Source organism: Plecotus auritus (assembly GCF_963455305.1).
Source record: "Plecotus auritus genome assembly, chromosome: 1".
Classification (NCBI taxonomy): Eukaryota; Metazoa; Chordata; class Mammalia; order Chiroptera; family Vespertilionidae; genus Plecotus; species Plecotus auritus.
In genome coordinates, this window is record NC_137770.1 from 27,229,079 (window position 1) to 27,251,573 (window position 22,495).

Below are 22,495 nucleotides of genomic sequence, written 5' to 3' on the forward strand. Positions count from 1 at the left end.
TTAGGTGTAGAAGGTAGGTGAGGAATCAAAATTGTATTTTAACATTTTTAAAAAATGAAAATCTCATAGAGATCAATTAAAACTTTTGTTAGACCAATACTTGCCACAGAAAACAAAGCACAGGTTGAGCCTAACTTGCTTTTTATTGATCTCTAAGGGTTAGGAACATATTTCCTTGTTCCTTGTTAATTTAGATATGTAGGATATGGCAGATGAGAGAAATGATACAATAACACCATGAGATATTCTAGGATTTACTTGCTCTAAAAATTTCTTGCATTATGTGTCATCACTAGAGGTTATTGAAGTGGATGCTGCTTCCATTTGTATTCTGCTCTTGGCCTTTGTAGCCGCTTTTGCTTTTGTTAGTCCCTAAATCACATTCTTTAAAACCTTTGATGGTGCCAAAACCGGTTTGGCTCAGTGGATAGAGCATCGGCCTGCGGACTGAAGGGTCCCGGGTTCGATTCCGGTCAAGGGCATGTACATTGGTTGCGGGCACATCCCCGGTGGGAGGTGTGCAGGAGGCAGCTGATCGATGTTTCTCTCTTATCGATGTTTCTAGCTCTCTATCCCTGTCCCTTCCTCTCTGTAAAATATCAATAAAATATATTTAAAAAAAAACCAAAAAAAAAACCTTTGATGGCTTTTAATACTCTGTTCTATTGCTATATGTCTCTAAATTTTTGTCTTTTCTGTATTTTTCTTTTTGTTCCTTTCCTCTATTTCAACTTGAGCTAAGGATTAAAAGGACTTATTTCTTCTGGTTTTGAAGAAATTAATCACAGCATGTAATCTTTATTTTTTTATGTACAGATTCTTTCCAGCTCTGTATATTTTAGGCTACCTCAAGCTCCGAGTGCACAGCTCTTCTGGATAGTTGAGTTTGCTAGCTACTTGAATGAGAATGTATATGTAGAGGAAGTGTCATTGTCATTTCACCTAAAATATATTAATAATGATATAATGATAAGTTAAAAGTATTGAGCCTTATGAACTCAATAGTGAATCTGCCTTGTGAAGAGTTGGAGGAGTTTAGGGATCATCTGGTATCTATTTTGTTCCCTCTACAAATATTTGCCTGGCACTGATTTGATCTTGAAGATACAATGAAATGCCTGGCTTCATGGAGCTTATAGTCTTTTATGAAAAGAAGGTTGGGAAGAAACTATGTAACCTTTTTCTTTTCAATTATAAGAAAAAGTTTATTTAGAAAGTTACAGAGGTAGCCCTGACCGGTTTGGCTCAGTGGATAGAGCGTCAGACTGCGGACTGAAAGGTCCCGGTTCGATTCCAGTCATGGGCATGTATCTTGGTTGCGGGTACATCCCCAGTAGGGGGTGTGCAGGAGGCAGCTGATCGATGTTTCTAACTCTCTATCCCTCTCTCTTCCTCTCTGTAAAAAAAATCAATAAAATATATTTAAAAAAATTTTTTTAGAAAGTTACAGAGGTAGTAGAAGTGAGCCAGATGAGCTGTGTAGGCTCAGGAAACAAGGTGCAGAAGCAAAAGAAGGAGCAAACTCCTTGGAGTTTAGGAGAAAAGCACAGGTAATGCTTCTGGGGGAAAAAAAGAGGTATGGGAAAGGTGCGGGCATACTCCCGAGGAACTGTGTAATCTTATTTATTTTATTTTATTTTATTTTTAAAAAAATATATTTTATTGATTTCTTACAGAGAGGAAAGGGAGAGGATAGATAGTTAGAAACATCGATGGGAGAGAAACATCGATTAGCTGCCTCCTGCACACCTCCCACTGGGGATGTGCCTGCAACCCAGGTACATGCCCTTGACCGGAATCGAACCCGGGACCTTTCAGTCCTCAGGCCGACGCTCTATCCACTGAGCCAAACCGGTCAGGGCTGTGTAATCTTATTTAAAGAATCCTCAAGCACTCTCATGTTAATGGCGGGCGGTGGCTGCTAAGTGGGATGCAGACAACCACTGCCCACACCGGGAAATTCTCCCTGCCTCTCCCGCTTTCTGCTCACTGCCAATACTTTCCAGCATGTTCATGGTGCCGCCCTATTGCTCGCATAATGGCTGGCGGGGAGTGGGGGGGTACGGGGGACAGCCAGTTCGGCAACCAATACATCCAGCAAACCAAGCCCACTCACCTTGGAGTGCACCATCAACCTGTACCCTCTTACCAATTATACTTTCTGTACAAAAGAGCCCCTCTATGAGAAGGAAGCTCTGTTGCAGCCAGATTTCAACACATGAGGGAGGAATTTGATAAAATTGGAATGAGGAGGATGTAGAAGGGGTTCTGATTATACATGAGCACTGACTACCCCATGTGCTACTCCTACAGCTGGGTACAACTTAATTCAAACTACCTGGTGGTGAACTTAACCCAGGAGAAGACAAAGTTGAAGGACTAAAACGCTTAATGACAGACATACTACCAGGGGTCCTCAAACTTTTTAAACAGGGGGCCAGTTCACTGTCCCTCAGACCGTTGGAGGGCCGGACTATAGTTAAAAAACAAACAAACCATGAACAAATTCCTATGCGCACTGTGGGCCCGGGACGAGTTGGCTGCTAAGCAGGACAGGCAGTGGCACCTGGCGGGCCGGATAAATGTCCTCGGCGGGCCGCATGTGGCCCGCAGGCCGTAGTTTGAGGACGCCTGTCTAGGCCGTCAAGATGGAGTCCTGCAAGACTGGGTCATTGATGACTGCATTGGTAACTGGTGGAGACCAAATTTTGAACCTCCTCAGTATCCATATATTCCTGCACATATTACAAAACCAAAGGAACATAAGTTGTTTTTGGTTCAACTTCAAGAGAAAGCCTTGTTTGCAGGCTCTAAAAATTACAAGCTGGTAGCTGCATCGTTGTTTGAATTGTATGACTACGCACCAGAATATGGACCCGTCATTTCTAGTCTCCCTCAGCTTTTGAGCAGGTTCAGTTTTATATACAACTGAATTCCTGCACAGTGGAGAAGTAAAAGAAGCCATCTCTGTGAGCACAGCTCTGCACAGTCTAGAAAAAAACATGGTATTTTTTGTTTCAACCCCCCCCCCCCTTATATTGCCACCTGCTTTCTATTGTTTGAATAGTAACGTTGATGTGAAGAACCTAGGTAGTGGTGTAAACATATGTGATAATGTTTAATTTGCTTTTGTTTCTACTCATACGTTTTTGTACATTAAAGAAAGTGGACTTAAAAAACAAGAATCCTCATTATATTTTGGTCGTTATTAATATGCACAAAAGAAAAAGGTTCTGATTTCTTAAATGCTAAATTGGTAAGGAGGAACTGTAAAGTAGGAGGAGGGGAGCCTGAATGAGTGAACTAGGTAGGACAGTGCCTCTCAGAATTTTCGTTGTGTATGAATCACCTGAGGAGCTTGTTAAAATTCAAATTCTCATTCAGTAGGTCTAAGATAAGGCCTGAAATTCTGCATTTCTTACAAGCTCCCACACTTTATGAGTAGCAAGGAATGAGTGCTGCCATTTTGAGAAGAGTAATTTGGAGTTGCTCATCCAAAAGGAGTAGCACATCACACTTGGCCTTGGTGAAATGAAACTGTAAGAGCTGTTAATGTTCATTCATATACTAAGAGGGGTAGGGTATAAACACCTATTTTTTGAATGGCATCCAGAACTGAACTTGCTTGGTAGATGGGTCTGAAATCTTTGAAAAGTTGGTAGGAGGTGAAAGAGACAAGAATCATCAGATACGATGAAAGTAAATATCTACTCAGATAAAATTTAAAAGTTAAGTGTTGACTAGGAAGACTAATTTGTAATTGAGAATATTTCTTCCTCTCTTTGTACTTACTCTAACATAGCAATTCTAGTTTTAAAAAGTTGAAGTGAATGCTGTTTTTAAAAAATAAATAATATATTTTCCATAGGCATATTTTCTGTGGAAAGTATGTCAAATTTCTTTGTTTTTAGGTGTGCATAAGTCTTAAATGTTGTGTGTAAGTTGTCTTTGATTTGTTGCTCTAGTGGCAGCTACTTGGAGCATAAACAATCTGGGAGTTAATTTATGTTCATAGTATTAGCAGAAGACTTTGTTTTTATTTTTTTTAGCAGAAGACTTTTCAATCTTGGAGGTAGTGTAAAATGTTCCATGGGTATTTAACATTTATCCATAGGGGAAAATTTGGCAAGCCAAATCTTTGAAACAGCAGCCTTTTATTTAGTTCTGTGTTTCCAGTTGTGTTTTTTAGAAATTTATATTTTCTTTCTGGTCCTATTTCAGTAATACTCTATATTCATAGTTCCTCTTCAATATGGCACCTAGCCTGCTTCAATCTGAAAATATTGGAAAATTACTAACATTCGTAATTTATTATGGCTCCATGTTTTAGGATCATTGAAATGCTGGTTTCCTTGAAAATAGTTACAATATGATAAGGAGATTTTTAAATTTATTGTGTTGTAATGGAGGAAGAAATATGTGAAATGTAATCATGGACAAAATATAAATATTGCTTTAATTATATTGGCTCATTATAATGAAATACATGTGAAGTGTTTTCACTAGTAACATACCCAATGCGATTTCTGGCATATTTGAAAAGCATTTGCTACACCTATTGTTCCCTGTGGTTGTGTGTGTGTGTGTGTGTGTGTGTGTGTGTGTGTATTTAGTTCTCTTTGAACACAACTGTTAATACTGAAAGTAAAACATCAAAAGCATTATAGTCTGTTCTAGAATCAGGCCAATGAAGAAATGAAGTGAAACACATTGGCTAAAAATACATTTTGCAAATTACATCTGAAATTGTTTTGTGAGAGCATCTATCTATTGGAAATGAAATTTAGCTTTTCTTAATCTGTGGGGTTTTAAAAACATTATTATCTGAAAGTAGATGTCCATACAAAACAAGTTTCTAATGTCTTCCAGTTTTTAGCTCATTTTTCCTTAGGATCATATAAGCCTTTGCTATATATTCTGAGTAGTGAATGAATATTCAGAATGTTAGAAGTAGAAGGAATTTTAGAGCTCATGTAAATCGTACAGACACTAGAATTTCTAAAAAGAATTTTAGATTGTTTGCATGGGGCTATAGGCTTTTTATTTCTAGCCTTTGGGGTATTTAAAAAACAGCTACTGCCCTGCTGGAGTGGCTCGGTGGTTGAGTGTCGACCTATGAACCAGGAAGTCAAGGTTCAATTCCCGGTCAGGGCACATGCCTGGGTTGTGGGCTCGATCCCCAGTGGGGGGCATGCAGGAGGCAGCCGGTCAATGATTCTCTGTCATCATTGATGTTTCTCTCCCTCCCTCCCTCCCTCTCCCTTCCTTTCTGAAATCAATAAAAATATATTAAAACAAACAAAAAACAGTTACTGTCTGTCACATCATCTCATTTTAACACCAAAAGAGTACGAGGGACAATCTCACAGTAAGCACAGTTGTAACTTTACACCCATGTTTGGTCATGGATGGCACCTGCTCAAGGATTAGATTTCAGAAACCATTATTTAATGCAACCCTCTCCTTTCAGAGATGATGTTTCTGAGCCCAGGGAAATATCAAAGTTCTTATAGCAATGCAGAATGGTATCTGAGTTTAGAAACAGGTCTTCTGAGTTCCAGCTCAAAGTTTTGATCATGTCTTCTTAATCTTCATCACATGGTGAGACTTAGGCACAGATAATTTGTGCTTTAACGAAGTTCATATAGCTAGTAAGAAGTAGAGCTGGAAGTTGAATCCACATCACCCAACTCCATTTTTAGTGAAGCCTGTGCATTCACTTCCATGTAATCTTAACCCACTCTATCAGCCTCTATTTAGTTGTAGAGATGGAATTGTAAGTGATTGAAAGGAGATGTCTATATTAAGCATTTTCTCTCTTTGAAAATTTCAGATTTGGGCCTTAAGCAACTTCTAGGGAAGAGAGCCAGTGCCTCTGTTCTTGCAACCAAAGATCTTGATCCATATCCAGAGATTGGAATATTGGTGGACCAGCCATCCTCAGACACCTGACTTAGGACAGGTAAGTGAAAGAGAGAGTTAAGGGTAAGAAAAATAGAATGGATGCTAATGTTCTTCCTTTATGTTTCTTGTTAGATGGAAACATTTGACCATCTTTAAAAATTTAATCCTTTATCTTGGTAAAAACAAAACAGTTGGAGTCTACGTTGGTGGGGCAAAACATTTTCTTGGTTGTAAAATACATGTCAAAATGTTAACAGTGGTGAAACTGCCCGGTCGGCGTGGCTCAGCGGTTGAGCTTCCGCCTATGAACCTCAAGGTCACGGGTTCGATTCCTGGTCACAACATATGCCTGGGTTGTGGGCTCGATCCCCAGTGTGGGGCATGCAGGAGACAGCCGATCAATGATTCTCTCTCATCATTGATGTTTCTATCTCTCCCTCTCCCTTCATGTCTGAAATAAACTCAATAAAAATATTAAAAAAAACAACAGTGGTGAAACTTAGAGTAATTAAATATTTTCTTTTGTGCATTTTATTTTTTTACATGCAATAAACAATATTTCAAAAAAAGGATTTTAAATATAATAATGTTACATGCAGTAAATGTTAATATTTCAAGAAAAACAATTTTAAATATAATAAACTTACATGCAGTAAACATGAATATTTCAAGAAAAATGATTTTAAATATAATGTTACATACAATACAAATGAATATTTCAAGAAAAAAAATTTAAATATAATAATATTACCCAAACTGTAGTCTCTATGCATTCTCCAAAGTGTATTCATGAGCACGTGTTAGTTATCTATTGTTGCATAACAAACCACTCCAACTTAGTGGTTTAAAACATGCCAGTTATCTGTTTTGCTCATGTATCTGCCATTTGTGCAAGGCTCACTTGGTGGGGACAGCTTGTCTCTGTCAACATGTGGTGTGAGGTGGAGTAGCTGGAAGGGTAGGGGTGGCTCAAGGGCTGGGAACTGGAATCATTTGAAGTTTTGCTCACTCAAGTGTCTGATGGTTAATGCTGGCTGTTGGCACGGACCTCAGCCTGGGCTGTCAGCCAGAACACCTACACATGACCTCTCCTTTTGGCTGATTGATTTCCTCACAGCGTGGTGGCTGGGTTCCCAGAGAAGAGAGCAAGGCAAATTTGTATGGCATATTTGACTTAGTTTTGAAAGTCACCTAGTGTTTCTCTGCTCTCTTCTATTGGTTGAGGTAGTCATAAAGGTCCACCCAGGTCCAGAGGAGGGTGGTAGACGTAGATCCCACCACTTGAAGAGAGGAGTATGAACATCACATTATAAGAAGTGCTATGGGATGAATCTGCCATTGTAGCCATCTTTGGAAAATATAATCTGCCACATTTTTCTTTTTAGAAAACCTTTTTATTTCTTAAATATATTTTTATTTCAGAGAGGAAGGGATAGATAGAAACATCAATGACAGGGACTCACTGATCAGCTGCCTCCTGCATGCCCCCCACCGGGGACCGAGCCTACAACCCAGGCATATGCCCTTGACTGGAATCGAACCCCGGGACCCTTCAGTCTGTAGGCTGATGTTTTATCCACTGAGCCAAACCAGCCAGGGCTTACTTTTTAAAAAAAATCCTCACCCGAGGATAGGTTTTTATTGATTTTAGAGAGAGGAAGGGAGGGAAAGAGGGAGAGAGGAGGGAGGGAGGGAGGGAGGGAGAGAGAGAGATAGAGACAGAGAGAGAGAGAGAGAGAGAGAGAGAGAGAGAGAGAGAGAGAGAGAGAGAGAGAGAGAAACATCCATTAGTTGCTTCCCATATGACCCCAGACCTGGAATTGAACCTGAAACCTAGGTATGTGCCCTGACCAGGAATCGAACTCACAATCTTTTAGTGTACAGATGATGCTCCAATCAGTTGAGCCACCTGGCTAGGGTTGTATTACTTTTAAGATAAAGAATATGAATAACATGGTTATATGAAAAAGAGTATTTACTGGAAATTATGGTGTATGAGTCCAATAAGAATTTTGTGTGTTCTTCTTGTCTAATAGAGTCTGATACTGAAAGTAAGATGCCTAAACAGGAAGAAGTGAAATACATTTTGAATTTTTTTTTTTTTATCAACAAGAAGAATACTGCTATCATCAGAAGTAGAGACAAGAACTTATAAACAAAATACAAAATAAGATTTGTAGTTGGGGTTTTTTGTTTTTGAGAAAAAGCTAGTTATTTAGTTCAAAGTCTACTTGGGTATTTTGTTTTGTTTTGTTTTAGTAATTTTGAGAATTATTTGGGAAACTGGTTTCCAATACGTATAATAGATTTGAGAAACTAGTGCCAATATTTGGTTGTCTTATTGATCACACCATTGATATCAGTTACCTGTGACAGGTTTGAATATAGTTGGCACTTAATTTCTGGATGTAATGGGATAATATTTTTAGATAATCCTCTAAGCATTACATGAGGGTGTTGGTCCATTCACTATATTTGGGAAATAAGCTCTAGGGAACGTCTCATTATCTGTTAGACTCAGAAAAGTTTCTTGCTGTCTAGGTGCTTTCCCATTCCTAGGTGATTTACCTCACATTAGCCTAATTAAGCGGAGTTGGCTCAGTACTCTTTCCCCAGTACTCGCAGGTAGATAGATATTTTGCAGTGGGAAATGACTGAACCAGGTATTGTGATAATAAAGGTAACCTCAGAAACTTGTTCTCAACTGTGAATAATCAGAATTGACTGAATTTATGAAACAATATATTTTAGTTCAAAAGGTACAATAATTGGGAAAGCTATTTTGTTTGTGTTTTGTGTTTTTTTTTGCATTTGAAAACAAAGTGAGTTGTTTTCCAGTAGACATAGATTGGGATTAATGATTATAGGTAGTATAAAATATTGTATCTTAACAAAACATATGAACATATATACAACATATTTAAGCGATTAACTTGCCTTTTTTGTTTTAAGCATTTTTTAGCCCACTTTTGGTTTTAAGAAATCTGAGTAGATAAATTGCTGATAACATCTTTGTCAGGTTTGTTTACTGCTTTATCTTGTCTCCATTCTACAAGACCTATGTTTGAGGGGATAAAAACTTCTTGAGTGAGTGAGATCTGCTTTCTGACTGAAACTAAAACAAACAACAATAAAAACTCCAAAAACAGCCCTAGCCGGTTTGGCTCAGTGGATAGAGCATCGACCTGCAGACTCAAGGGTCCCAGGTTTGATTCCGGTCAAGGGCACATGCCCAGGTTACGGGCTCAATCCCCATGGGGAGCATGCAGGAGGCAGCCAAGCAATGATTCTCTCTCATCATTGATGTTTCTGTCTCTCTCTCCCTCTTCCTTCCTCCCTGAAGTTAATAAAAATATATTTAAAAAAAAAACAAACAAAACAAAACTCCAAAAACACCCTATAGAAATTACAAACATAGTAGTGTGAGTCTATGGCACTTCATTCAGTCCCTGGAAGGAGGTAAATGATAAGGTTCTCTTGTAAACATAAATTACTTGGGCCCAGCCATGTTGCTTAGTGATTGAGCAGAGTCAGCCCATGAACCAGGAGGTCAGGGTTCGATTCCTGGTCAGGGCACATGTCTAGGTTGTGGGCTCAATCCCCAGTAGGGGGCATGCAGGAGGCAGCTCATCGATTCTCTCTCATTGATGTTTCTATCTCTTTCTCCTCCCTTCCTCTCTAAAATTATTTAAAAAATATAAATGACTATGTGAATATTTTTTAAATGTAAAAGGAATTTTGAATAATAGTTACAGGCAGAAATTATATTTCTTTGATTAGTGATTCTCCTACTTACCATTATTTTTTGGTGAGATTCTTATTTCTAAAATGGTAATAATTCTCAGTTGAAAAATGGCATTCAGTTCATACTTTTACAAGTTTTTGGCAAAACAGAAGTTGTGTGACTTCTTGTTCATGTCTCCCCCCTTCCCCATTGTTAACAAGTATAGTACCTTTCGTATGAAATGTTTAACAAAAATGTTAAAATTTGTAGTAAGGAAGTGATTATAGCAAAGCATAAAATTTACCATAGTAACTATTTTTAAGTATACAGGTCAGTAATGTTAAGTACATTCACATTGTTGTACAACCAATCTCCAGAACTCTTCATCTTGCAAAATTGAAACGCTATAATCATTAAACAACACCTCTCTATTTTTCCCCTCCCTTAGCCCCTGGAAACCAACATTCTACTTTCTGTCTATGAATTTGACTAATCTAGGTAGTCATAAAGGTGCTTTATGTAAGTGGAATCATACAGTATTTGTCTTTTTGTTTTTGGCTTATTTCACTTAACATAATGTCTTCAAGGATATTCTATGTTGTAGCATGTGCCAGAATTTCGTTCATTTTTAAGGTTTAATATTCCATTATATTCATTTAACTTATAAAAGTATATTCGTTTTACTTTAGTATGATGTATAATTACATAGGAACATTTTACTGGATACTGTGGAAAACAAAATGAATTTTAAATTTAGTTGTGAAGGTGAGCTTTTGGTTGTGCAAGGTGAAACTTTGCTTGAGTTTTGGGGCCTTGGACAAGTTATTGAATTTATAAGTATCTGTTTTCTCATCTGTGAAATGGGGTCAATAATACCTGACCGCATTTAGGGTAATTATGAAGAGTGAAGGAGATAATTTATATAAAGTAACCTAATACAGTGCCTGCTACACTGGAGGTACTATAATAAGAGATATTATTATATTTGTTTTGGGGGGGTATACATTGTGATAGAGTGGAAGAGCATGGACTTCATAGTGGACAGGCTTGATTTTATTCCTAGTTCCACTTTGCACTAGATGTATGGTCTTAGACAAATCAATTAATCTCTATAAGGAAGTTTATTAATATGTAGTGTTTATGTCTCAGGATTTTTAGAAGGACTAGAGGTTATATATGTACAGTGCAGGACCATGTAGGCTCTCAGTAAAAGGCATCTATTCCTGCTGTTTTTAGTTATTTCTTTTTTCTTTTTTAAAAATACATTTTTACTGATTTCAGAGAGAAGGGGAGAGAGAGAAAGAAATAGAAACATCAGTGATGAGAGAGAATCATTGATCGGCTGCCTCCTGCACACCCCACACTGGGGATCAAGCCTGCAACCTGAGCATGTGGCCTGACTGGGAATCGAACTATGACCTCCTGGTTCATAGGTCGACGCTCAACCACTGAGCCACGGCGGTCGGGCTTTAGTTATCATTTCTTATTTTGGAATCCATATAATAGGGAATCAGTCATTGAAGTTACTTTAGGAATTTATGTGAGGTTTACTTTATTTGTGCTAAGAGAGATATTGTTGGTTAATAGTGAAATTTTAATCTGTTCAGAAAAGTTTGTCAGCTGCAGAAATTGGACTGTTACTGTGGGAAACAAAAAGATTTTAAATTTTGTTGTGAAGATGAGCTTTGGGTTATGCAAAGTGAACCTTAGCTTGAATGGTATTGTGCTGTGAGTCTCAGTTCTTTTTTTTCAACACTGTTTTAAGATTGAAACATAAGTGTAAATTTAGTTTATAACTACTGACTATTGCATAATATTTCATTGCATATGTATTTCTACATTTTACTTCTGCATTTTTCTAATAACGGATTTCTGGGTTTGGCTTGGAAACTGCTAACACAAATAGTACTGCTATAAACCTCCTTATACATGTCTCCTATTAACTTGTGCAAAGGTTTCTCTGTAGTATATATTGTGGAAAAGGAATTGTATATACTTAATTTCAGTAAATATTGCCAGATTCTTTTTCCAGAATGGTTACCCAGTTTATGCTCCCAATGGCAATGTATTAGGGTTCCAATTTCTTTTAATCCTCACCAGCATTTGGTGTTATCTGTTTAGTCTTGTCAATCTGATGGGTATACTAGTAAAGTATTTTGTCTTAATTGACATTTCTGTGATTGAGAGTGAGGTTTGGTATCTCTTTACTTTTATTTTAAATTTATGTTTATTGTTGAAAGTAATACAGATGTACCTTTTTTCCCCCATTGACCCCTTCTAGCCCAGCCCTGGTGGTTAGTGTGCTCCCACAGGGGAAGTGCTGCCCCAGGCCTTCACCACACTATTGTCTGTGTCCATGGGTTAAGCATATCCTATATAATAAAAGCCTAATATGCTAAGTATCTGGTCGACTGGTCATCTGTTCAACCAATCAAAGTGTAAAATGCTAATGATATGCTAAGGCTGCTCAACCGCTCACTATGATGTGCACTGACCCCCAGGGGGCAGATGCTCTGACCCGTAGGTTAGCTTGCTGCTGAGGTCTGGCCAATTGGGACTGAGCGAGATGGGCCAGATACGCCCTGGAGCCCTCCCGCGGTCCCTCCCCAGCTGTCCAACCTCCCACATCCCTTCCTCGCTCTGATCATGCACCGGTGGGGTCCCTTGGTTTGGCCTACACCCTCTTGCAATCCAGGACCCCTCGGCGGATGTCAGAGAGCTGGTTTCAACCCAATCCCGCTCAACGCAGGAGCTGCCCCCTGGTGGTCAGTGTGCTCCCACAGGGGGAGTGCTGCCCAGTCAGAAGTCGGGCTTATAGCTGGCAAGTGCAGCGGCAGTGGCGGGAGCCTCTCCCGCCTCCGCAGCAGCGCTAAGCTGGCAGTTGGACATCCCCCGAGGGCTCCCAGACTGCAAGAGGGCACAGGCCGGGCTGAGGGACCCATCCCCGAGTGTACAAATTCCTGCACCGGACCTCTCTCTCTATATATAAGATATTTGATTAATCTCTTCTCACCCACCCACCTACCCCACCTTCCCTCTGAGATTCATCAGTCTGTTCCATGTTTCTATGACTCTGGATCTATTTTGTTCATCATTCTGTTTTGTTCTTTAAATTCCACATATGAGTGAGATCATGTGATACTTGTCTTTCTCTACCTGGCTTATTTCGCTTAGCATAATACTCTCCAGAAGGGCTGCTAAATTGCAACTATTAAGAAGTCTAATCTAGCCCTGACCAGTTTGGCTCAGTGGATAGAGCGTCGACCTGCAGACTGAAGGGTCCCGGGTTCGATTCCAGTCAAGGGCATGTACCTTGGTTGTGGGCATGTCCCTAGTGGGGGGTGTGCAGGAGACGGCTGATCGATGTTTCTCTCTCATCGATGTTTTTAGCTTTCTATCCCTCTCCCTTCCTCTCTGTAAAACATCAATAAAATATATTTAAAAAAAGAAGTCTAATTTAAATTGATTATTTTTCAAAATGCTAATAGCTTTTTATTATAAAAATAAGAATGTTCATTACAAAACAATCTATATATTCATAAAAGCCTAAGTGACTGGCTGACCATTCGACCGGCTGATCAGTAGCTATGATGTACACTGACCACCAGGGGGCAGACGCTCAATGCAGGAGCTGCTGAGCCACAGTGACTTGGCAGCTGCGGTTTTTGGGTGACACAACCGGAACCAGAGATGAGGGAGCCCGATTCTGAGGTGTGTCACCCGAGAACTGCCCTCTTGCAATCTGGAACCTCTCGGGGGATGTTGGAGAGCCGGTTTCGGCCTGATCCCTGCAGGCCAGGCTGAGGGACCCCACCAGTGCATGAATTCATGCACCAGGCCTCTAGCCCATTGGCTCCCCATTTTGGGTCTGGCTCCTCACCGGGCCTCTAGCCCATTGCAGAGGTCGTGGGTCTGGCCCTTATAGAAACTTTTCAACTTGATTAGCTAAATGATGAGATATGTAGGACCTCCTGGCTGTGGCCCTGATGTCTGGTGCCCGCACTGGCCCATCTGCTTAATACCAATTTCCAGTGGAGGCAGCAAATTTTCCCGCTACCACTCTAGGCTGAGAAACTGACCACAGCTTCCCTCCTTCTGGGTGGACAGTAGCGCCAGCAGGCAACCTCTGGGGAGGGAAGGAGGTGAAGGAGCAGCTCAGGTGGGAAGAAGGAGGTTCCCACAGCCACTGGACTCCACCTGGGCAGAAGCCTGACATTGAGCAGCCTGACTAGATTTCAGGCTAAGTAAATCCTGTTTGCTAAATAATTGCATTTTGCAGCTAAATGCCCACAAGTCGTCAGTTACTGCCAAACTTAGGGTAAAGTGAGATGAAAGAAGCGAGACAGATACAGAGAGAAAGTGACGTAATATTGGGAGAAGAGAGGAGGGAGCCCAATTCCACGATGCGTCACCCAAGAACCACTCTTGCAATCTGGGACCCCTTGGGGGATGTTGGAGAGCCAGTTTTGGCTCGATTCCCACAGGCCAGGCTGAGGAACCCCTCTGGTGCATGAATCTGTGCACTGGGCCTCTAGTTAAAATATAGAAAACAATAAAAGAAAATTCTCATAATCTTTCTACTTGAAGATAACTGCTATTACCATTTTACCTTATATATACTTTTAAATGCCTTCCTAAGTGGTGTACACTGGCTCACTAGGCCCAATAATTAATTAATTATGCAAGCCCAAACCATTGATAACTTGATATTAGCTATGATGGCAATAGTTACACCATGGAAGTTGGCAAATGCCACAAATTACAGCTTCCCTCTTTGTGCCCAATTCCATCCAGAGCCAAATTATTAGCACACTACTGCATATGTACATTATAGCAATAAATATAGATCTGCTTTTTTTAATGGCTTCATAGACGTCCTTGCATAGATCAGTGGTTCTCAGTGTGGTTCTTGGACTTTTATTAAAGGGCAGTTGCAAATACCAAAATTGGCCCTTATCCCAATCTTCATCCTTAAATGAATTTTTTCCCCCTAGAATGATTGCTTTGGACTTGAATGGCATTAATAGAGTCTGCCAAATTGCCAAGCTTCCAGATTTATACAGCCTTAGAAATAATTTGATGATTTAATAATTTAATGCCTTAGTTAAGCATTCAATAATTTTGTTCTTATTGATATCTCCAAAGTTTATAGTTTTGACTTGAATAATTAGTTCTCAGACATACTGCTTGCTCTGAAATAAATGATGAACATTGGAGATGAAATGATACCCCCATTATTCTTTAGTTTTTTATCTTACCTTCCACTACAGTATGGTAACTTGGATAACTACGTAGCCTTAGTCAAGTTGCCTGATTTCTTTGTGCCTCAGTTTTCTTATAAAATTGAGCTACCAATACCCATCTCACAGGGTTATCATAAGGATTAAATGCAATATGATATGTAATGTGCATAACACAATTCTCATAGGCACTTAGTGATTGATAAATTCCTTTCATTTTCTCTTCTTAATATAAGTGTTATTCATAAATTTCTACTTTTAAAATTTTTATTGAATTTATTGGGGGTGACATTGGTTAATAAAATTACATAGGTTTCATATGTACAATTCTATAATCATCTATAAATTGTGAATTCATCATCCAAAGTCACCATTTCATAAATCTCTTCTTTAATATTTTCTCTCCTTGCACCAGTAGTTCTTAACCCTTTTGGGGGTCTTGTCCTCCTTTCAGAATAGGACTTAGGTAATGACTCCTCTTACCAGAGAATGCTCATGTCTATTGAACTTTACCTGCAGTTTTGGAACTTTATAGACACCACTCCTCCACCCACTCCACTGAAGCTCATGCATGAACCAGGTTAAGGATTTTTGCACATCTTCTTCTTTTGGCAGACTATCTAATCCTGACTTTGATTGTCAAGTCAGTGTAGATGGCTAAATCTGGTTCTCTTGTGAATTTCTATCTGCTGGACATATTTATCAGGTTATATTTATGTAGTAGAGAGATTAAAATAAGTGAATAGAGAGATAAAGCACATATTTATTTTTTATTGTTTAAAATATTACATATATTAGTACATATATCTCCTTTTATTTCCCCATTGACCTTCCCCCAGCCTCCCCTACCCCCTGTCGCATGCCCTCATCCCACCCCCACAGTGTCTTGTGTCCATTGGTGTGCTTATATGCATACATACAAGTCCTTTGGTCGATCTATTTTCCTCCCTCCCCAACACTCCCCAGCCTTCCTGCTGTAGTTTGACAGTCTGTTCGGTGCTTTACTGCATCTGTATCTATCTTTTTATTCATCTGGTTATAATGTTCTTTATTTTCCATAAATGAGTGAGATCATGTGGTATTTTTCTTTCATTGCCTGGCTTATTTCACTTAACATAATGCTCTCCAGGTCCATCCATGCTGCTGCAAATGGTAACAATTACTTCTTTTTTATAGCAGCGTAGTATTCCATTGTGTAGATGTACCATAGTTTTCTTTTTTTTTTTTTCTCAAATTTTTTTATTAAGGTATTATATGTGTACATATCTTACCATTGCCCCCCCCACCCCACTCCCATACATGCCTCACCCCCCAATGTTTTGCATCCGTTGGTTACTCTAATATACATGCATATAAGTCCTTCAGTTGATCTCTTATTTCCCCCACCTCTCCCTAACCTTACCGCTGTAATTAGTCTGTTTGATGTTTTACTGCCTCTGTATCTATCTTTTTGTTCATCAGTTTATAAATGTTTTTCATTATCCCCAAATGAGTGAGATCATGTGGTATTTTTCTTTCATTGACTGGCTTATTTCACTTAGCATAATGTTCTCTAATTCCATCCAGGTGCCTACAAAGGGTAGTAATTCCTTCTTTTTTATGGCAGCATAGTATTCCATTGTGTAGATGTACCATAGTTTTCTGATCCAGTCATCTGCTGAAGGGCACTTAGGCTGTTTCCAAATCTTAGCTATGGTAAATTGTGCTGCTATGAACATAGGGGTGCATATATCCTTTCTGATTGGTGTTTCTAGTTTCTTGGGATATAATCCTAGAAGTGGGATTACTGGGTCAAATGGGAGCTCCATTATTAGTTTTTTGAGGAAACTCCATACTGTTCTCCACAGTGGCTGCACCAGTCTACATTCCCACCAGCAGTACATGAGGGTTCCTTTTTCTCCGCATCCTTGCCAGCACTTGTCGTTTGTTGATTTGTTGATGGTTGCCATTCTGACAGGTGTGAGATGGTACCGCATTGTTGTTTTGATTTGCATCTCTCAGATAATTAGTGACTTTGAGCATGTTTTCATATGTCTCTTGGCCTTCCTTCTGTCTTCTTTCGAAAAGATTCTATTTAGGTCTGTTGCCCACTTTTTTATTGGATCATTTATCTTCCTTTTATTAAGTTGTATAAGTTCCCTGTAGATGTTGGAGATTAAACCTTTATCAGTGATAACATTTGCAAATATGTTCTCCCATACAGTGGGCTTTCTTGTTGTTTTGTTGATGGTTTCTTTTGCTGTAAAGCACACATTTTAATTACTGATATTATAGGCTAAATAATTTTTATGACACTGTGTGGCTCGACTTAGAGATCTGTGCTCACTGTAAACAACAACTAATCAAGCTAAATGAGGTTAAATACTAAGGCACAACTGTCTAATTTCCTGGGGTATCTGTTAAAGCTTACTTGTAAACTTTTGAAAAGGGTTTTGGTCACAAATTGTAGCCAGGAAATCAGTTTCCAAGAAACCACAAAATATGGTAACTTCTTTTATTTTTATTATTTAAATATTGTGGTAACTTCTTTCAGATTATAGGTTATAGCCAAAATGTAATCTTATCTAAAAGTTTGCTGTTTCAGCTAGTATTATGGATGTCTGTGTGTTACTTAGAGCCTCTTGCCATCATCTCTTCCACTCCTTCTACTCCCCACATTTTTAGTTAGGACTCTAATAGTTCAGGTGACAGAAACCCCGTTTAAGGGGGAAAAAGAGTTATTGGCCCAAGTTATGGGCCCCAAGTAGTTGAATAATCCAGAGTCAAATTTGATTTAGTAGAGATACTAGGGGCTCAAAAGACTGTCTTAGTTTTATTTATTTCTCAACTCTGTTTTCCTTTGCCTCTTTACCTTCTAAGACAGGTAGCTTTCTTCATGTAGTCAGCTCCAGTTTATATTAGTTTTATATTTGCAATCTCAGAGAAGAAGAGGTAATCTTCCCCTCATGTCAGAATATAAGTGATTCTTAAACTGTGGTCCCTGGACCAGTATCACCAGCATCATCTGGGAATTGTTAACAGTATAAATTCTGGGGCCTCTTCCCTGACCTATTCAATCAGAAACCTCAGGGCCCAGCACTCGGTGCCTTAACAAGCCTTCCAGGTGACTCTCATGTATGCTAAAGCTTGAGAACTCCAGTTATCTGTATTATCAGTGCTCACAGCTGCCTGAAAACAGGAGAAGGCATCTTCACTATTAGAAAAAATTAATGGTTTTATTACAGTCCCTAACAAGCACAGCTGGAAATTAAAAAAAAATTTTTTTTAAAATCCTCACTCTAGGATATATTTTTATTGATTTTTAGAGCGAGGAAGGGGGGTGGGGAGAGAGAGAGGAGAAGCATCCACGTGAGAGAGAAACATTGGTCAGTTGTCTGCCATACGCACCCCAACTTGGGATCGAACTTGAAACCTAGCATATGTATGTGCCCTGATTGGGAATCAAACTTGCAGCCTTTTGGTGTATGGGACAATGTTCCAACTAATGGGCAGATTTTTTTTTTAAATTTAAATTTCTGCAAGGTTATTGTCTGTGCAGTTCATTTCAAGCATTTCAGTTCTCTTTAAGGAGATGAGTTTCTCTAATTTTTTAAAGAAAATATTTTTATTGATTTCAGAGAGGAAGGGAGAGGGAGAGAGAGATAGAAACATCAATGATGAGAGAGAATCATCAATCGGCTGCCTCCTGCACACCCCCCACTGGGGATCAAGCCCACAGCCCCAGCATGTGCCCTTGACTGGAATTGAACCTGGGACCCTGCAGTCTGCAGGCTGATGCTCTGTCCACTGAGCCAAACCAGCTAGGGCTCTCTAATATTTTTATGATGCATTGTCAGGAGGAAAAAAGGAAAGCAAAGTAGCATTTTTTGGTGCCATATATATACCATGGTGCTTTAATCCCTCACTCACACTGGTTTTGTGTCACCATTGTTGCTGAAAGAGGTTTAAAAAGTTTCCTAAGGCAGTGAGTGTATCTGATAAGCAGAAAAGTAGAGTTTGAATGTAGACATTAAAAAAGCATTTTATAGAGGAGTTACTATGTGCTGGGACCTGTATAAGTATCAAGAGTACAAAATGCTTAAGATCTAGTTTTTGTTCTCAAGGGACTCAGTCTTATAAAGAAGATAGACAGTGCAGGGCAATGATTCCTATGACAATGCTATCTAAAGAGTGGTTTGGACCCCAGCTTGTGTGGCTCAGTTAGTTGGAGCATCATCTCATACACTGAAAGATCTCAGGTTCAGTTTCCAGGCAGGACACTCACCCAGGTTGCAGGTTCCATCCCCAGTTGGGGTGCATGTGGGAGGCAACTGATAGATGTTTTCCTCTCTCCCTTTCTCTTCCTCTCTCTCCAATAAAACAATGAAAGCATATCCTTGGGCAAGGGTTAAAAAATAAAGTCTACACTAATAAAAAAGAAACATGCAAATTGACTGTCACTTCGCAATGCCCACCAGCCAATCAGGAGTGAGTATGCAGATTAACCCGACAAAGATGGAGGCAGCCCCACCCCCCAGCCACTCTGGGCCTCTGGGCAGGACACATGCAGGCATGGAGTGGCCGGGTGGGGTGGGATGCCTGCTATGAGGGGGAGGGCGGGGGGTGGAGGGAGCTACAGGAGTGGTGCTCCTGCTGTAATGAAGATTGAAGGTGGCAGCCAGAGCGAAGGCCTGCGTCCTGGGAGCCGGAAGAAAACTGGTGCCGGCAGCCAGGGGAAGGAAAGCCTATTGCACAAGTCTTCGTGCAACAGGCCTCTAGTAAAAGAAAGAAAGAATGGTTTGGGAAACAGAGGAGGGAGCATCTGACTTTGCTTTGGAGGTTTGGGGAATGCTTCAAAGAAGGATGTGATCTTTGATGTTTAAGTAAATAACATTTAAAAAATTACTTGGATAAACACAAAAATCTCATTCTGCTTTCATGTTTAGTGAAATATCAAAAATTACTGTCTTTAAAAGCAAACCAAAGCAATGATAATTTTAGAATGTTTTTCAAACTACATCTCCACTTTATCCCACTATTCTAACACGTTTTCAGAGGAGGGGCTTGTTTTAGTACTTAATAAGTTTAAAAGCTATATTGTAGCCTTAGCTGGTTTGGCTCAGTGGATAGAGCATCGGCCTGCGGACTGAAGGGTCCCGGATTCGATTCCGGTCAAGGGCATGTACCTTGGTTGCGGTCACATCCCCAGTGGGAGGTGTGCGGAAGGCGGCTGATCGATGTTTCTCTCCCATCGATGTTTCTAGCTCTCTATCCCTCTCCCTTCCTCTCTGTAAAAAATCAATAAAATATATTAAGAAAATAAAAATAAAATAAAAGCTATATTGTAAAGATGACAATGAGGTACCATCTCACACCTGTCATAATGGCTATCATCAACAAATCAACAAGAAAGTGCTGGTGAGGATGTGGAGAAAAAGGAAACCTCATGCACCGCTGGTGGGAAGGCAGACTGGTGCAGCCACTGTGGAAAACAGTATGGAGTTTCCTCAAAAAATTAAAAATGGAACTCCCATTTGACCCAGTAATCCCACTTCTAGGAATATATCCCAAGAAATCAGAAACACCAATCAGAAAGGATATATGCACTTCTATGTTCATAGCACAATTTACAATAGCTAAGATTTGGAAACAGCCTCAGTACCCATCAGCAGATGAATGGATTAAAAATCAGCGCTACATTTACACAATGGAATACTACGCTGCTGTAAAAATCCTAAGCAAAATAAGCTAGTCTGAGAAAGATAAATATCACATGATCTCACTCATTTGTGGAATATAATGAACAACATAAACTGATGAACAAAAATAGGGCCAGCCCTGACCGGATTGGCTCAGTGGATAGAGCGTTGGCCTGTAGACTGAAGGGTCCCAGGTTTGATTCCGGTCAAGGGCATGTACCTCAGTTGTGGGAACATCCCCAGTAGGGGGTGTGCAGGAGGCAGCTAATCGATGTTTCTCTCTCATTGATGTTTCTAGCTCTTGATCCCCCTCCCTTCCTCTCTGTAAAAAAATCAATAAAATATATTTTAAAAAAAGTAGAGCCAAAGGAGAAAAATACTATCTAATAAAAGAGTAATATGCAAATTAACCACCACCCTGCTACACCCACAAGCCACGCCCACCAGCCAATCAGGAGCAAGTATGCAAATTAACCCAGCCAAGATGGAAGTTAATTTGCATATCCAGGAGCACAGCGAAGACTGAAGACAGCGTAGAAGAAGGAAGTCAAGCGTTGCAGAAGGGAGCGAAGTTGCAGAGAAGCAAGCAAGCGGGGCTGCAGAGAAGGGAGGGAAGAAGGCAGGGCAGGGGAGAAGGGAGGAAAGCAGACCACCGCAGGGAGCCTTATTGCAGGAATCTTCCTGCAACGGGCCTCTCGTATTTTATAATATAATAGAAGTAATCCTGTTATTTGCAGATTTTAATATTTCCTATAACTTTTGTGATATTATACTATTATGTTAGTACAGTTTTGGTAATATTATTTAAAATCATTTTTCTTGAAATATAAAAATTTTTTTAAAATTAAAAAAATAAGACAACGGAGTGAAAAAACAGCTAAAAAAAGCTATATTGTATGCCATGGTTTATTTTATTTTATTTATTTATTTTTTTTAAAATATATTTTATTGATATTTTACAGAGAGGAAGGGAGAGGGATAGAGAGCCAGAAACATCGATCAGCTGCCTCCTGCACACCTCCCACCGGGGATGCGCCCGCAACCAAGGCACATGCCCCTGACCGGAATCGAACCCGGGACCCTTCAGTCCGCAGGCCGACGCTCTATCCACTGAGCCAAACCGGTTTCGGCGCCATGGTTTAGATATACCATAATTTATTCAACAAGTCCCCATTTTTTAAGATTTAAGTTTATAAACTTTTTAATAGTATAAATGGTGCTACAATTAACATTTTTAAATATTCATCTTTGTATACTTGTGTTATGCCTTTAGTATAGTTCCTAGAAATAGAATTGCTGGGTCAAATATTTTTTTTATGGATTTATATTTCTTCCTTTGTCATCTCTTATTGCCTTTTTTTTGTTCTTAAAATGCTCTTTACACGTTATGTCTTCATAACATGGATTATATTATAGGGCTTTTTGGTACATTTGTTTTTAATTTTTGTTGATAAGGTAAAACATCGGGTAATTTCTGGTGGCCTTTTGGCATGTAAGCCTGTTGAGTAAGATGATACAAATAACCAGTGTGTCTCTGATAATATAGTTTAAGGTAGTATATTGGAGAAGAAAGAATACCAGTGAAAATCAGGATATATACATTATGGTTCCACCTTAAACAGTGACTAATCATATGATTTTATTTATTTGTTTGTTTGTTTGTTTATTTATTTATTTATGTACTTATTTATTTATTGTTAATCCTCACCTGAGGATATTATTTCTATTGATTTTTAGAGAGAGGGGGAGAGACAGAGAGAAAGAAACATGGATGTGAGAGAGATACATCAATTGGTTGCCTCCTGCACATGTCCCAACTGGCACCAGAGATCAAGCCTGCAGCCGAGGTATGAGGTACGTGCCCTTGACTAGAATCGAATCTCCATCACTTCATTCAGCGGGCTGACGCTCTTAACTACTGTGCCAAACCAGCTAGGGCTAATCATATG

At 39.5% G+C, this 22,495-nt stretch overlaps 1 protein-coding gene across 10 annotated transcripts in view; it reads left to right on the forward strand.

Annotated features, from left to right (window-relative positions):
* The window catches only part of NUMB (NUMB endocytic adaptor protein), a 158,261-nt gene that overhangs the window by 37,918 nt on the left and 97,848 nt on the right, over window positions 1-22,495 (forward strand). For all 10 annotated transcript variants that reach the window (XM_080661124.1, XM_080661119.1, XM_080661122.1 and 7 more), the window contains one exon: window positions 5,834-5,962. The gene's annotated coding sequence lies outside the window, so the exon portion shown is untranslated. The remainder of the gene's footprint in view (window positions 1-5,833; window positions 5,963-22,495) is intronic.